General features: G+C 32.1%; 1 protein-coding gene across 1 annotated transcript in view; it reads right to left on the bottom strand.

Moving 5' to 3' along the window:
- Positions 1–1,007: 1,007 nt before the first annotated feature.
- SNRPN (small nuclear ribonucleoprotein polypeptide N) overlaps positions 1,008–15,721 on the bottom strand; it is a 32,120-nt gene continuing 17,406 nt past the window's right edge. The window contains exons 10-13 of the mRNA XM_036111812.2: positions 5,968–14,509; positions 5,411–5,522; positions 4,063–4,223; positions 1,008–2,149 (exon numbers count right to left, since the gene is read on the bottom strand). The gene's annotated coding sequence lies outside the window, so the exon portion shown is untranslated. The remainder of the gene's footprint in view (positions 2,150–4,062; positions 4,224–5,410; positions 5,523–5,967; positions 14,510–15,721) is intronic.

Here is a 15,721-nt window from a genome sequence, read left to right as displayed (position 1 = left end):
TATAATAGGGAAATATTTATGAATATATATACACAAACAGACATGCACATTCACACATACACAAAATATAGTTCCAGAATGTTCGTTTTTAGGAAAAGTTAGTTTTTAGCCTAACCAATAATTATAATAGCAACTAAGATCACCTATAATACATGACAAATACAAATCATTTTATTAAACTGTCAACAAATTTTGCCAAAAATGCCCAATAAAGATAGGAAGTTACCTAAAATGACCCTTAACTAAATGAACCTTAAACTAATAGGATTAATATTCACTGTCAAGTAAGCAAGGGCCATTTCTTCTTCCATATATTCTGTAAGAACAATGAATTAAAAAAGAAAAACAAAATTTTGGAATTTTAATGAAATGCCACTAGAAAAGTAAACAAAAATATCTCTTATATATATGTAAGAAAATAAAGTAGTTGTACAATCCCCATCACTACATTAACAAAACTATGAAATGACTGGGACTGAATAAAAAAATTACACCAGCAGTTTTCCAACATAACAATTTAATTAAAAATAGAATGACGTACCTTGCAGTTGGATAGGATGACTCAATTTTAAAGAGATTTATTCTCTCCTAATTAATCTATTAAATTTGGTGCAAATGAAATTAAAACTGCATTTTTTTTCCAACTTGCAAAATAATTTTAAGCATCAATTGAGAGAAAAAAATGTGACTATAGACAGGGGATATTCTGAAAAAAAGAAGAGAAATGAGACAGATCTCAATGGAATAGGCTAAAAATCATCAATAACTTTAAAGTATCAATAGACAGTAAGGCAAACAGAGAAATGCAGCTGATTATATGTGGGAATTTCTAAATAACCTTAAGTCAAGGTAAATAATTTGAGTAGATAATGCTTTAAAACCACAGTAATGATTGATGGAAAAAATAAAATGACAGAATTAATTGACAAAAAAAATGGAAGAAAATACAAAGAATGCATGAGAGTGATACACACGTTTTGGAATAAAAACACAAAACTCGAAAGGCATAAAGCAGAACATTATTATATTTGAATACACAATTTCTGTACAACCAAAAAGTAAAACATCACAGTAAAACGGTGGTGAGAACACATGGTATTTCATTAGCAATGCAGGGCAAATGTTTAACATCCTTAGTCATAAATGATCTTTTAGAAACCAGTAACAAAAACACTAATACTCTGAGGGAAATGAAAAAAAAAATTAAAACCCACAGGGGAAAATGAAATAAGTGACTAGTAAGGTTTAAGGACATATGAAGATGACTGAACTGAACAGTAAGGGAAGGAAAGCAATTTTTTTGTAATACCACATTTTCAAAGATTAAAACATTGAAATGTAATGTTTCTACTGTTCAAGAAAACAGAAGTCTCATAAACAAACAGTGGGCTTCAAGATTGATGAGGACAATCTATACCATTTGGGGAAAATTTCCACTGTTGACTCAGAATATAAATTTTGGATATACTTAATTCCAATAAGGTGGAAATACTGGGACTGTTTTCAACAAATTAGCCAGAGAAATTAAAAATTATTTCTATATAAAGCATGTAACTGCCTAGAAAATTTGTAGCTAATATATGTGTCCAAAAGACTACTAGCATAACCATTTCTTCATCAATATACCCCAAAAAGATACGCACAAAACTCCATTAACAGTAGATAATGTTGGGAAGTAGAATTAGGAGGGGAAAAAAGCATTTAAGTAAAAAATACTATCCTTCACAAATTTCTGTGCCTTTTGAAATATGGAAAAAGGTAATTTTTTTTATCAATCAGTTTTAAATTTACCCTGTAGTAAATGAAAATTATAAATATATGCACTTTATACTTATGGGAACACTGAAATGAAGCCTTGCAATCACAGCATCCTGAGCATTTCTGTGTAATAACATCTCCCACATTCAAGCTCCTGAGATTTAGTCCAGTGTCAATAATGAAAACAGTCAACATGCCTAGTTACAATTCCCTCCAATGACACTCTTTAGGTAACTTTCAAACTTGAGCTTTCTCAGTCCAGTTTTTCTGATCTGTGAGGAATAGCCACTCCAACACATGAAAGAGAAGTCTCCATACATTATGAAGACTGTCTTTTGGATTTGAAGATGGTGACAGAAGCAATAGCATCAGTTTTCTGTTAAGTCATCACCTGAGAGGATACATTAGGAAATGGGTAAAAGTTAGAAACAACACTTTTACACAATTATCAGTAGGAGCTAATAAAATTATGTACAATGAAATGCAACAGCCATTTAATTGTAAAGAAATAATAGATGGATCAGAATTACTTTTTGAATTTCTAATAAGGCTAGAGATGGTAACTACACTTATTGTGTGGACCATTGCATAATGCACAGAATTTCGATTCACTATCACTATTCACTAATTGATACACCTGAAGCTAACGTACCATTGCATGTTAACTTTAAAAAAACCCAGTTCTTTCTTCTCATACCTTGATAATTCTCATGTCTCTGTTCAACTATGTATTTGAATGGTTGCTTGTATCTCTAGATTGCTTATTCACATACAGAAATATTTCATGTCATCTATATTCATTTCTGTACAAGAAACAGGACAGCAATGCCAAAAAGTTCCAAAAAAATAACAAAAGGACCTCAGTCCATTTGATGAGAAAAATGGTAACTATACTAAAGATACAGATGCTACAATGGAACTTCAGAACAGATTTAGATCTTAACCCATTATTCCAGCTGGCTACCACAAAATTGTTGAGTAGGCACTTCCCCCAAGAAGTCCTTAATCTTCTATTTAGTAATGATTAATCCTAAGGAAAAAAAAAACTTTATTATTAAAGTCTTCACCTTTAAGGTTATTCTGGGATTAACAGGTAGGCAGCCAAGGCTCTCTGAAAAACAATGTCTAAGGAATTTGTCTGCATTCACGCTTGGCCTTATATCCCATGAATTAACCTTCTAAAGGGGTACAGTGGGAAAAGAAAGAAAAATGAGAATCCTAAAACTCCTGATCCATCAGGAGCTGGGATACACTATTTGCTATAACATCAATGGTTTCCTTAACAACTGCTCCCTTCCACACTTTCTATAGTTCACTGTTTTAGTTACTTCGAAGATTACATATTTCAGCATCAGCTTAGCGCACCTGGGCTCTTCCCTCTTTTGCATTCCTCTAACTCACTTAATCCCAAAAATGTCATTTTTTTTCTTTCTCCAATTTCTTATCTTTTGCATAATTTATTCCCAAAGTCACAAAACAATTCAGTAAAACTTTACTCTATGCCAGACAATGTGTAAGATGTTTGTTGAAAAATATCTGCAAGAAATTCAAAATGTGAGAAGTGAGATTCTCAAAATTAATTAATTGAACTCATAAAGACAGATATATGATTTGATAGGAATATTGTGAATGGATCCCAAAATTAAAAAAATAAAATAAAATTCTAAAGTTCCACAGCTGTAGGTCTTAACTACTGTGCCTTCTTTTATCTGGTCTTATATGAAACTATAAGTCAGCAGTTACCTTGGCCCTACCCCACCATGAGATGGAATCTCTACTAGAATTCTGGGTGGTCATATAACAATGTTAGTCAACAAAATATGGCAGAATTGGTACTACAGGACTTCTAATTTTCGTTCATAAAGGCCACATGCCACTTTCCCAAGGCTCTCTTCTAACACTCATTTTTATGATACTTCCTCCAGGTAAACTTGTGTAAAGGTGCTCTAATCTAAGCCCAGCCTTCCAAGTCATCCCAAACCAAGTACGAAACATATGTGTGAAGGAGGGTCCAGATGACTCCAGCCCTCAGCTGTTTGAATCATTGTTAACACTGGTTCTTCCCACCTGATTCCACATTCTGGCACTGTCAGAAATCTTCACACACAGAATTCATTAAATAACAACACAATAGATGCTTTATGCCACCAAGTTTCAGGATTATTTATTACTCAGCAATATGTAACCTGAACAGATCTCATTCCCCATTAGCTGCCACCAAAAATTCATTAATCTTAAAAAAGAGTCATAATATTAACTCCTGTCTAACCAAAGTGTCCCTCCCTGAATCAAACGAGCACTTACCTGTTCTTATAATAATTTCGCCAAGGGGTATTCCTGGGACCAGATATCGGAGGTGAAGAACACTTGAATAAATAATACTGTCAATGAGAGGTCTGGTGATACCAATTCTTGCAATTACAAACAAAGAGGGCAGAAGTGTGTTTTCATGGAACTATCATCTCCTGATAGGAAGAAAAAAGAAACACAGTAAGGTAAGATATACACCATTGTTCTAGAATAGCTAAAGCAGCAGGTAAGTGGAAGCTCATCTTGAACTTTGTTATAAATTTCTTTTAATGCTTAGAAACAATATCTCATTAATCAATCCCATAGCTGATGTAACTCTCCAACATCAGCCATTACTTTACCAATATTAAGTTTTTATTTAAATTCCAGTTAGTAACATACAGTGTACTACTAATTTCAGATGTACCATTTAGTGATTCAACGCTTCCATACAACACCCCTTGCTCATCACAAGTGCCCTCCATAATCCCCATCACCTATTTCATCCATTCCTCCTACCTACTTCCCCCTGGTAACCGTCAGTTTGTTCTCTTTACTTAAGACTCTGTTTCTTGATTTGCCTCTGTCTCTTTCTTCCCTTTGCTAGTTTGTTTCTTAAATTCCACATGAGTGAGATCATATGGTATTTGTCTTTCTTTATTGACAAATATATGACTGCAATCCACCTCACTGCAAATGGCAAGGTCTCATTCTTATTTTATGGCTGATTAACATTCCATTGTTTATTTAACACTTCTTCCTTATCCGTTCATCAGCTGATGGACACTTGGGCTATTTTCATAGTTTGGCTGTTGTAGATAATGCTGCTATAAATACTGGGGTGCATGTATCCTTCTGGATTAGTATTTTTGTATTCTCTACATAAATGCCTCATGGTTCAATTGCTGAATCATATTTTTAACTTTCTGAGGAAGCTCCACACACTTTTCCACAGTGGCTGCACCCATTTGCATTCCCACCAACAGTCCAACCCACCAACAGTCCAAGAGGGTTCCCCTTTTTGTTCAGTTTCCATGAACTTCTCCCTTTATCACACTATAAAATTTACCTGCAAAAATTCTTTCTGCCCAGCTAATGAACAATTGATCACTTTATTTATAACATTACTTATGTTATGGTATTTGATTATAAATAAGGTAATTAACTGAAAGAATACACAAATAATCTCCTACATTCTACATATACTCCACATCTCTATTTCAGTAAAATTATCTTTGGAAAGAATTAATTTTCTAATTCTCAGACATGGTTGAATATTCCAAAGTGTGCACCAGTGACATTTTCCTGAGCCTAGACAAAGACTTGTCCTAAAACAGCACTTCTTGATCCAGTACCTTCTTACCTGTGGTTCCCAGATAAGACTTTTAAATTAAGGAAGTCCATAGCATGAGGAATGTTCCTGATGTCAGCTGTCCTCAGGTTATCTATAAATCTCTTCTTTTCATCATGTACATCTGATAATTAAGTATACAATGTAGCCAGTTACAAATGAGACACCAGGACACACAAGTTAGGATGACTTCAGAATTACCAGGAATAGCAAATGGAGATAAACCAGCAGTTAACAGCACAATTAACTTTTTAAAAATTTTCTTACCTTATCAGTGAACGTTTAACACAAATTTATTGAAATGTTTCTCATTTCTGAATATTAAAAAACGTAAAGACCTACTTGAAATCCTTCTGACAGACTCAACTACCATATAAGAATCCATTCTCCAATTACTCCCATTAATTAAGAGTAACTTATTATAATACTCTCCCTCAAACAACGTGATCTAGTCAGTAACCACAAATATGGCAATGCATTATGAAAATTTACCCTTTACAGAAAGTTTCAATGACTTATTTTAATCATTCATGTGATTGTAAACCCAAATATAATTGTTTAGCACCTACCTCAAATCCCATCTTCTCCCATACTCTTTTCTTGGATCCCTCAGTACTGTTTCAGTGTGTATAACTCTCTGCTGTACTAGAGTCTCTAAATCACACGTTCTTCGTGATCACTGACACACTATTCAGAATGGCCACTGGGAATACAAAACTGGATATAACAGCCCAATACTCCCAAGATGTCAACAGGCAAGAATACAGAGACGCACAACTTGGTTGTATCTTTAAAATTCCCTTTTGTTGTTTTAATGTTCCTTTTGAAATATCTTTAAAATTTCAATGCAGAAAGCAGATGCAGTCCTTCCATTCCCAACTCTCTACACAGTAATGTTAAAGTTTTGCTGTATGATCTTCCAGACAACTTTCTATTCAGCAATTCATATATTCATTTCAGATGGTCATGTAGCAATATACAGATAACAATGTTTTACCATTTAACTTACACATGTACAAAAATCTTAAGAATGCTAAAATAATCACCAGTATAATAACACTGATGAGTAAGCATTACTTAACTCTATAATCATGTCAGGATAATTACATTCCTCAGGAATAGTAAATATTACCATTTCCATTAGAACAACAAGAGATATATGGACACAACTCTGTAAACACACTATTAGTTGATATTTGTTCAAAAAATGAAATAATTTAAAATATCCACTTAAAACACCCTTTCACATCAGAATGTCTTCCAGTGTTTAAATTATATTCATATGATGAAAGATACAACCATTATGATCTTTTATGGATATATATTTCAGATGCTCAATTATTTGATCAGGAATCAATATTATTTGATACTCAATATATAACATACTTTCTTCATTATAAATTTGAGACTTGGAATAGATAAAATCCCAGCAGCAAGTTATACCACTTCAACTGTTTACACACTTGAATTTCAACTATTATTGCCAAACTGCTGTTCAAAAAATATACTAATTTATATCTTCGTTTATACTTTTTATTTCTTTCTAAGCAATTTCCATAATTTATTACAGGCTACTAAGATGGAACACTTTTGACATTTGTTTGACTACTGCATAACATACAAATATAATTACACACTGGACATTTTCAAAAAGCTCTTAGAATAATAAAGTAAGTATTCATAATCACAGAAATTCTATTTTCATTTAGATGTATATATACATGGTAACAGAAAACAAACACATATGGAGCTACTTAACAATTTTATATTAAAAATAACATACATTTAGATATACCATGAAGTGGGATTATAAAATGTTTAAGCTTAGACTTGAAATACTATTTCCATAATTTTCAAAAAAATAAAATGCAAAGCAATAAGCTAATAAATGAGAATGAGAATACCATCAGATTTATGCTCCTAAAACTAATTTTACTGTATACAGGTGCTTAATATTTATATTATATATGTATATGCATATACACATATAAATTTGCTATAAGTAGATCTTTCTAACATAGTAAAATAACAATTACCTAGCAATACAAGTATCTTTTAACAATGAACATATCTGTGATTTTAAACAATTCCCTTTCTCATGTCTTCCTTCTTCTTTCAAGGATAAAATACATCCTGGGTATTTTCATTCGTTTTGTAAGTATAAAATCTAATCTTTTCTTCCACATGAGAACGTAACAATCTGTAGAAAAAGGAAGTGATCGGTCTATCCCTCTGCCCAAAAACCCACCTAACAAACATCAAAATGGTACATAACACTAAAGAACAATTATTACTTATTACACTGACAAAATATTTAGAAAAAACAATTTATGGTATTTGACAAAGAAATATTTATAAATGTATATGTTGTGAAATTTTGTGCATCTGGAAAAATTAGGTATTTATAAATATATTCATCTGTTATTTACAAAGTTCTCTTGAATGTTGTCATGCTGTCCAGTTAAATACGAAACTGAATAGTTTGAGGAGGGAGAATAAAATTTCTTATATAACATATTTCCTATGATTAAAACACATAATGCCCTTTCAGCAATACAGCTATAAAATACTGACTTAGGATTTTTAATGTATAATAGTGTATAATAAATACAAGAACTAAACAGTGATTAAAATGTAAAATTTTCTTTTAGAGTATGCAAGAGGGGAAGTACACCCTTTTAACGTTCTCCCCCTAACAACTCAATAAACAGATACCAAAATATGTATAGCTCAAGAAACCTAAAATTGTTATGAATTGCAATGCTATTACAATACTTGATAATAATGACTATGATAAAGTTTACAATGAATTATTTACAAAATTATACTTTGTGAGACTCTACACATCTAGAAAGACTAGATGTTAAAAATTAAAAAAATTGCATCTATTATTTACAAAGTTGTCTTGAATATTGTCATGCAACCAAAGGAACACATACAGAACTGTATATTGTTCCAAGAGGTAGTATAAAATCTCTTTAAGAAAGTCATTTATATCTCCAATGTAAACAACAACCATAAAAATAAATATGAGGGAGGGATGACTAGGTGGAGCACAGAGAATTTTTAGGACAAGTAAAACAGTCTGTATAATACCATGATGGATACAGGTCATTATACATCTGTCCAAACTTAACAAAATGTACAACACCAAGAGTTAACCAAAATAAACCATGGACTTCGGGTTATAATATGTCAATGAAAATTCATCAGTAGTAACAAATGTACCAGTCTAATAAGGGATGTTGATAATGGGGGTGATTATACATGTACGGAGTGGATAATGATGGGGATTATATATGTGTTGGGCAGGAGCTGTATGGCAAATCTCTGTACGTTGCCCTCAATTTTGCTGTGAACCTAAATCTGCTCTAAAAAATAGTCTTAACATAAAAATAAAAGATATACACACACACATATATATATATATGTATCAGGAAGCTCCTAATGAAATACATTATGATACATTCAGAAACACCAAATGAATTTACATGGTGCAAGTTTTTTAATATACAATTTGTACTTATACAATGGCATACTATTATACTATGAGAATGGGGTAATGCACAGTCTTTTCTATTTCTCCTCTTAACAACCAAATTAATATAAATGTTGCACAGCTCCAAGAGCCTGCATATCAATGATCAATTTCTCTGCCATGCTGATTTTAAAATACAATAATCCTAACACATTTACAATGAAAACATTTATATTATACTGTGACACTCAATACATCTAGAAATATTAAATGTTTAAAAATAAATATTTCACTTGCCCATTATTTACAAAGTTGTCATACTGCCATATAACAGATGAACATAGAGTTTTGTAATTTAGATTCTATAAAATGTTCTTTAGAAAAGTGAATTTCATCAACGTAAGTATATCTGAGAAAATAAGATATACCTACATGTCCCTTAAGTAGGCAGAAATATGTTTATATAAAATGGGTACAATTTAATTATTGCAGTCTAATTTTTCTTCTAAATGAAATTGTGAGACAAAACTTTTAACCACTCTATTCTCCCTGACTATATACATGTATGTGCGTGTGTATAAACACACACAAATGTTAACAAAAATATAGCTCAGAATCTTTTAACTCAATTTTCAAGTCATTTGTCTTTAACAATCCCAGCAATCCATATAATCCTATACAAAGGTGAACAGTATCAAAAGAATACTGTTTCTACCCTCTATCATGTTCAACAACTCTATATATTTCCTAAGTCAAATGTTATAATTACAAATACCACTGTTTAACAAACCACAAAGAGCCACCCATATAGAATTCTTAGAATAATTTGCAAATATTAAACATGTCAAACTTATAGTTTATCAATAGGATGACTGCAACATATACATGATGTTCACAATTTCTTTAAACCAAAAAGAATAGTTAAGAAGCAAAAGAATCATACATTATAGATGAGATTGGAAAACATACACCCCTCCCTCCATCCATAGCCCTCACAACAAATCACTGAACATGCAGAGAAACTAATTACTATATTGATTTTAAAAAGTATGATATTTAAAAGTATGTTTGTCAGCAATGGCTATATATCTAGAAATAACAAGTGTTTTATAAATAATTACATACACAGCATTCTAGAAATTATACTAACAATAGAAGCTTATTTTACCATTTCACATCTACAAGCATTTAAAAAAAGTTTATGTGCTCTAATTTTAGGTGAAATATATTCAAATACATAACAGAAATGTCTGCACATCTATCAAGTTATGTTATAAAAACAAAGATCTGATCACATGTGCACAACTACCTAATAACAACCCCACACACACCAAGTGAAAACATAGGAGTAGTCTTGTAACACTTCTATTGGTAATATATTAATTTTTGTCATAGTTGTCCAATGTTAATAGATTTACTCTGTGTGTGTATGCATGCTGTGTGTGTGTGTGTGTGTGTGTGTATGCATGCTGTGTGTGTGTGTGTGTGTGTATGTGTGGAGGGGGTATTTCTACATACCTAGGAAATTAAGATGTTATATAAGCCAGTGAAAGGCTTCCCTGCTCTGTTCTCAACATTTAACATCAAAAATTTATATCGAAATAAGAAATTATTCAAGTTTCATATTTAAAAATATGAATGGCAATAATCCCTGTACTTTAACAAAAATGTCTAACTAAAAAAATCTCAATAAAACAAAGGGAGAGAAAGAAAGAGGCAAACCAAGAAACAGACTCTTAACTATAAAAGAAACTGAGGGTTACCAGAGGGGAGGTGCGTGGGGACATAGATTAACCAAGTGATGGATATTAAGGAGTGCTCTTGTGATGAGTACTATGTGTTGTATGGAAGTGCTGAATCACTATATTGTACACCTGAAACTATTATTACACTGTATGTTAACTAACTGAAATTTAAATAAAACCTTAAAAAAAGACACAAAAATTAAAAGAAAATCAAAATCAAGCCTAACTCATGAAGATGCTCACTCTATCTATACTCAATGCTTCCACCTTTAACGTTTCATATGAAAATATATTTCCAAAATTGATAGAAATTATATATTCAAGTGTTTTCTAAAATGACACTGTTCTATATCCAAAAAAATAATAATAATCTCCATCACCAAATACATCCCAAATAGACATGGTATAGTGATTCAGCTCGCCAAAATAAAATGTTTTTACATTGTCTCTCAGATTGGTATTCAAAAAATATGTGCCTATCAGCAAATCCTATGCAGATGTTCTGAAACAAAAACTAACATCGGTCTATAACTTAAGTAGCAATCTAACAATATCTTCAGCAACTAAAGCTCAAACTGAAACTCCCTGTATCACGAACCACAAAAGGACACGAAGAACAAACTAAAGCCCAGTGATACTTACTTGCCAACAGTGTGTCTTTGCTATGAATTTTAATAAACACTTATTTTATAGCCATGTATACAATACACCTGCATGTATACCAGTGTACATGAAAGCAACCCCTATAAAATCAAGGATTAAAAGTTTAAAGCAAAAACTATTATATATCCTAACTATTTTACACAGAACAATCTAATCTGGTTTCTCTTCAGATCGCATAAATCTTTCTCGCCTTTTACACAGACCAATCTAACAAAATACCCTGAACTTCAGCAGCCCAATTATTTACTAAGAGATAATCTGACAACTGTTTTGGTAATTTTTCACTCTATATATAATTAATATATTTACAAAACATGCTGATATAATAGTTCCTTGGCTTTAAGAAAACATAATAACTGTGTCTATTATATACACATTATATAAAACATTTCTTGGATTAGCCCATCCTTTAATAACCATAGGTTTGACAGACAATTTTGAACTACCTCCATAAAAACTTATAGTCACCTTCACCTATACAATTAGAGGTTAAGTATTTTAAAACAAGAACGATTCAGTTATCATTAAATGTCAAATTCCACTGACATGAAAACTCTTCTGTTATGTTTAACCACATGTAGAATTTATCTAGTAACTGTATTTTCTGTTTGTATACAAACATCTGAAAACCATGAACAGAGGCAGACCAACAGTTACAATGACATTTCCACCATGATGAATCTTATATAAAACAATGAGATATTATACTAGACACTACACATTTACCACAACCTAAAAATTGAGCCTAGAGATCTGATGAACATACACAGAGAGGCTAGATATATTATCACTTTTGGGAAATAAAAGTCTATCCTAATAAGGTGATACATATTTACAGTGATGCCTATCCATGTAGAGAATCTGATGTTAAACAACAACAAAAAAAGTTACATTATATATAACATTGTAACAATATCTACTGAAAAGGAATTAATCTTGAGAGGCAATTCAACAATTCCACTGATTAAAACAATAACAAAAACCCACACCTGTTTAACATTACATTAATAAAATATATGTAGATTCCCAACATCTGAACATGGAGTAAAGCCTGGCTGTTCAAGAACTATCTCTGTACATATGCATACACATATAGTCCTCAAAAATTCCCTATTCTCCAACTTCTAAATTCTTTTATCTGTCTAATACAAACAAGGCAGTCTAGAAACTCCTCTCAGTAACCAACAAAATTATATTCTGACAATTAAAATGCCCTAAATGTCAGCCATCACCATGCTTTATAAGATGTTTTAACACAGTACTTTTTTCTATTATATACAGAGAAATAAAAAAGCCCATCAAATCCTAGCCCAAACATGCACAGAGGCTGGCCTCTTACGCAGCAATTCCATCATGAGAATTAAATCTCATACCATACAAATATTAACATAAATAACATTTACAGAGTAACATCTACATCCACATATAGCAGCCTTAACAAAACTTCTTATGTGACAACTGCACACAGAACAATCTCCAACCCCTCCAAAAAGCCACAGCAATAATCCAATCAAATGATTTTAAATGTCCATCATTCAGAGGTAACTTCTATTTTTATAGTCCCGTATTAAAAATATTTCTTCTGCATATGTTAGCAACGGCTTTCTTAGCAATCACGATGCCTTACGGTCACAAAGCAGTTATATTTGGTTATTTCGTATACAATATTCTCAAAATGCACATAAATAACTAGTGCCTTACATTCTTTCCTGATTAATATAGTAAACACTCCCCATGCCCATTTCCTCTTTACTATCCATAAGCACTCAAACAATAAATACAGAATTAAAGATATCTTTACAAAATGGCCCATTCTTTTCTAAAATATTTTCCAGGAGGCAGTTTTACCAAACATGTTTTTAGAAACTTCCCTACAAAACCAGCTCTATTATCACAGCAACCATTTTTAAAAGTATCTAAAAACAATAGATTTGTTTATAAATGTAGGCCTCTGTGCTTAAGCATTAGATTCCCAAAAAGATTAAGAATAAAATACAATAAAAAAACTATTACATGTTGAATTTCATTTTCTTCACCTCCAAACATCCAATGAACAGTTCATGCATATTCATCATTTACTGAGTATTTTATATTTGCATTTCAGTATCATTACCCAAACACAATTTTCTAACGTGTTTAAATAAATTCTTAAGCTATGTATGTCTAGTAAATTAGTTAATAGATTAGGTTCCTAGCTGTTTTAAAATGGCAGGTAGGGGAAGAAAAAAAAAAAGAAAACTAATACTTGTGTTTACCACATAGGCAATAAATGTCACATATGCAGGGCTCTTACTGGTAAATATTTTGATGGCAAGTTGATAACTCTATAGAAAGAAAAACATTGAGATATTTTTTCCAAATGCAAAGACTGCCAATGAAATATAAATATTTGAAAGGAAGATTAATGTCAGGACAGTATATATCTCTATTTATTTTGTCAGTGATTTTTTGCAGTTGGTGAAGCTTCTAGATGAATTCAGGATGTGTTGTCCTTCCCCTTCTTTCCACATATTCCTAGAAGGCTGGCTTATATTTCCTTGAGATTGTCCACACTAGACCAATACTACAAGTGCCATCCACTTGAAATAATTTTCAATTCAGTAGATACCTTCACACACTTGCATTTTTGGGAATAATCTGGAATGAGGGATGCTGTGCTGATCATGTTGGACCATGAAATAAATAGAGTATAAGAGCTAGAGTATCTCTACAGGAGGGTCCTGGTCAATGACCCCTTAAATCATCGTCAGGTTTAGACTTCTACAGCAGTCCGTAAGTCAAATTGCAAAGGATTCTCCAGAAGAATTTGAAAACTACAATTTTATCAATGCAGAGGCAATCAGGCTATCCTTTCCTGTTCATGTTAATGGAAAAAAGGTTTGCACATTATCCTGTATCATCCTGGATTTTAATCACATTTTTTCTTGCTATACAAATTTCTCCAGATTCTTATCAGGAGCATCTTATTCAGGGGATAAAAGTAAAGGAACGTCACAAAATTTATGAATCCAAATGTTCAGTGACTAGAAAACTTCCAGTTTTGTCAGTGGCAAAGATGCTCTAAATATTATCAATTTATATAATCTTTGTCCTCTTCTCTGATTATTGCTTATTTCTAACGCTCTTGAAACATGTCAATTGCAGATTTTTGAAGCAACGTAACGAGGTTTGTCATATCTTTCCAAAAGACTGCTCTGGCAGACAGATGAAACAGAGAATCTGAAGCTAGAAGTAAGGGGACCAGTTAGAAGTTTTAATACAGTTAAAAGACAGCAATAACAACAAAACTAATCTAGAAAGGCAGCTCCAGAACAACCATCTAATGGAGTTTGTTGTACAGCATCTACTGTCCAATAAATTTTCTAAGTTTCTGGATGAAATACCTGTCCATGTTTCTTAGGCTCCGTTCATGTCCATGAATGACAGCCACTTCCTGACCTAGCTGGCATAGCCTTTTTACATCTATGTAAAACTGATAACCAAATGTGTCAGTGATTTTTAAAGGATGCTTGTACGTTATTTTTAGACACTTCACTTTACTTGGCTGTATTTTCTTCTTTGAATTATCTGTACATGTTTTTGTCATTTTCAATACAATTGTTCCAAGTCTTTTCTTTTAGAGTTGTACAGATGTTTATATACATTACAAAAAACAAGAAAATAAATAAACAATATATTCTGCCAACCTAAATTATGACACATTTTCACATCTTTTTATGGGGCCAAGTACTCTATTACCTACTGACAAGTAAGCTGTTACAGATCCTAAACAATGCTCTCTTGATTTCTAAGGGATTTGCACAAAGGGCTAAGTTCAACTGAACACGTGCTTTTTTAAATATTTAAACATGGAAGATTTATTCTGCTGTGAGCTATCCTGAAACAGACAGAAATATCCAATAAGAGTAGACACCTTAAGGAACACCCTTTTCCCTTTCCATCAAGGCCCCAAATTAAAATTTGGCACTCTCTAAATGACAGAATGGGCAAGCTGACATCAAGATAATATCACTTAATTCTGTGCCCCCAGCAATGTGGCACAATAAAATGTCCATGTTTCATGACTCAAAAAATTACAAAGAATGAGAAATTTGAGCTTTAAATTGAAGCCAAGCTTTGCCTATACCATAAGGAAATTTGTTATGCCTTTTGTTCAGTTATGTATTGATTCCACCAATAACTGTGTTAACAATATACCAATATAACAAAAATTGCTAACTATCCAAACTCCTACTAGATTCCAATTATTAATGTTTTGTTCTCCCTATAAAGGAAGAATAAGTCTATGCCTTCTTGTAACCATTTTTACAAATCTTCCATGTTATAATCTTAGACATAGAAATAGTCTTTGGTAAGTCAGGCCTTTTATGCATTGTTTCTCCATTGTGACTTCAGCAATCTTAGAGGAAGCCAATATTTCTATTGTTACTTTGATAT

This window comes from Halichoerus grypus, chromosome 8 (assembly GCF_964656455.1).
Source record: "Halichoerus grypus chromosome 8, mHalGry1.hap1.1, whole genome shotgun sequence".
NCBI classification, from domain to species: domain Eukaryota; kingdom Metazoa; phylum Chordata; class Mammalia; order Carnivora; family Phocidae; genus Halichoerus; species Halichoerus grypus.
The sequence above is the reverse complement of the archived record's forward strand: the minus strand, read 5'-3'. Positions and strand labels throughout refer to the sequence as shown.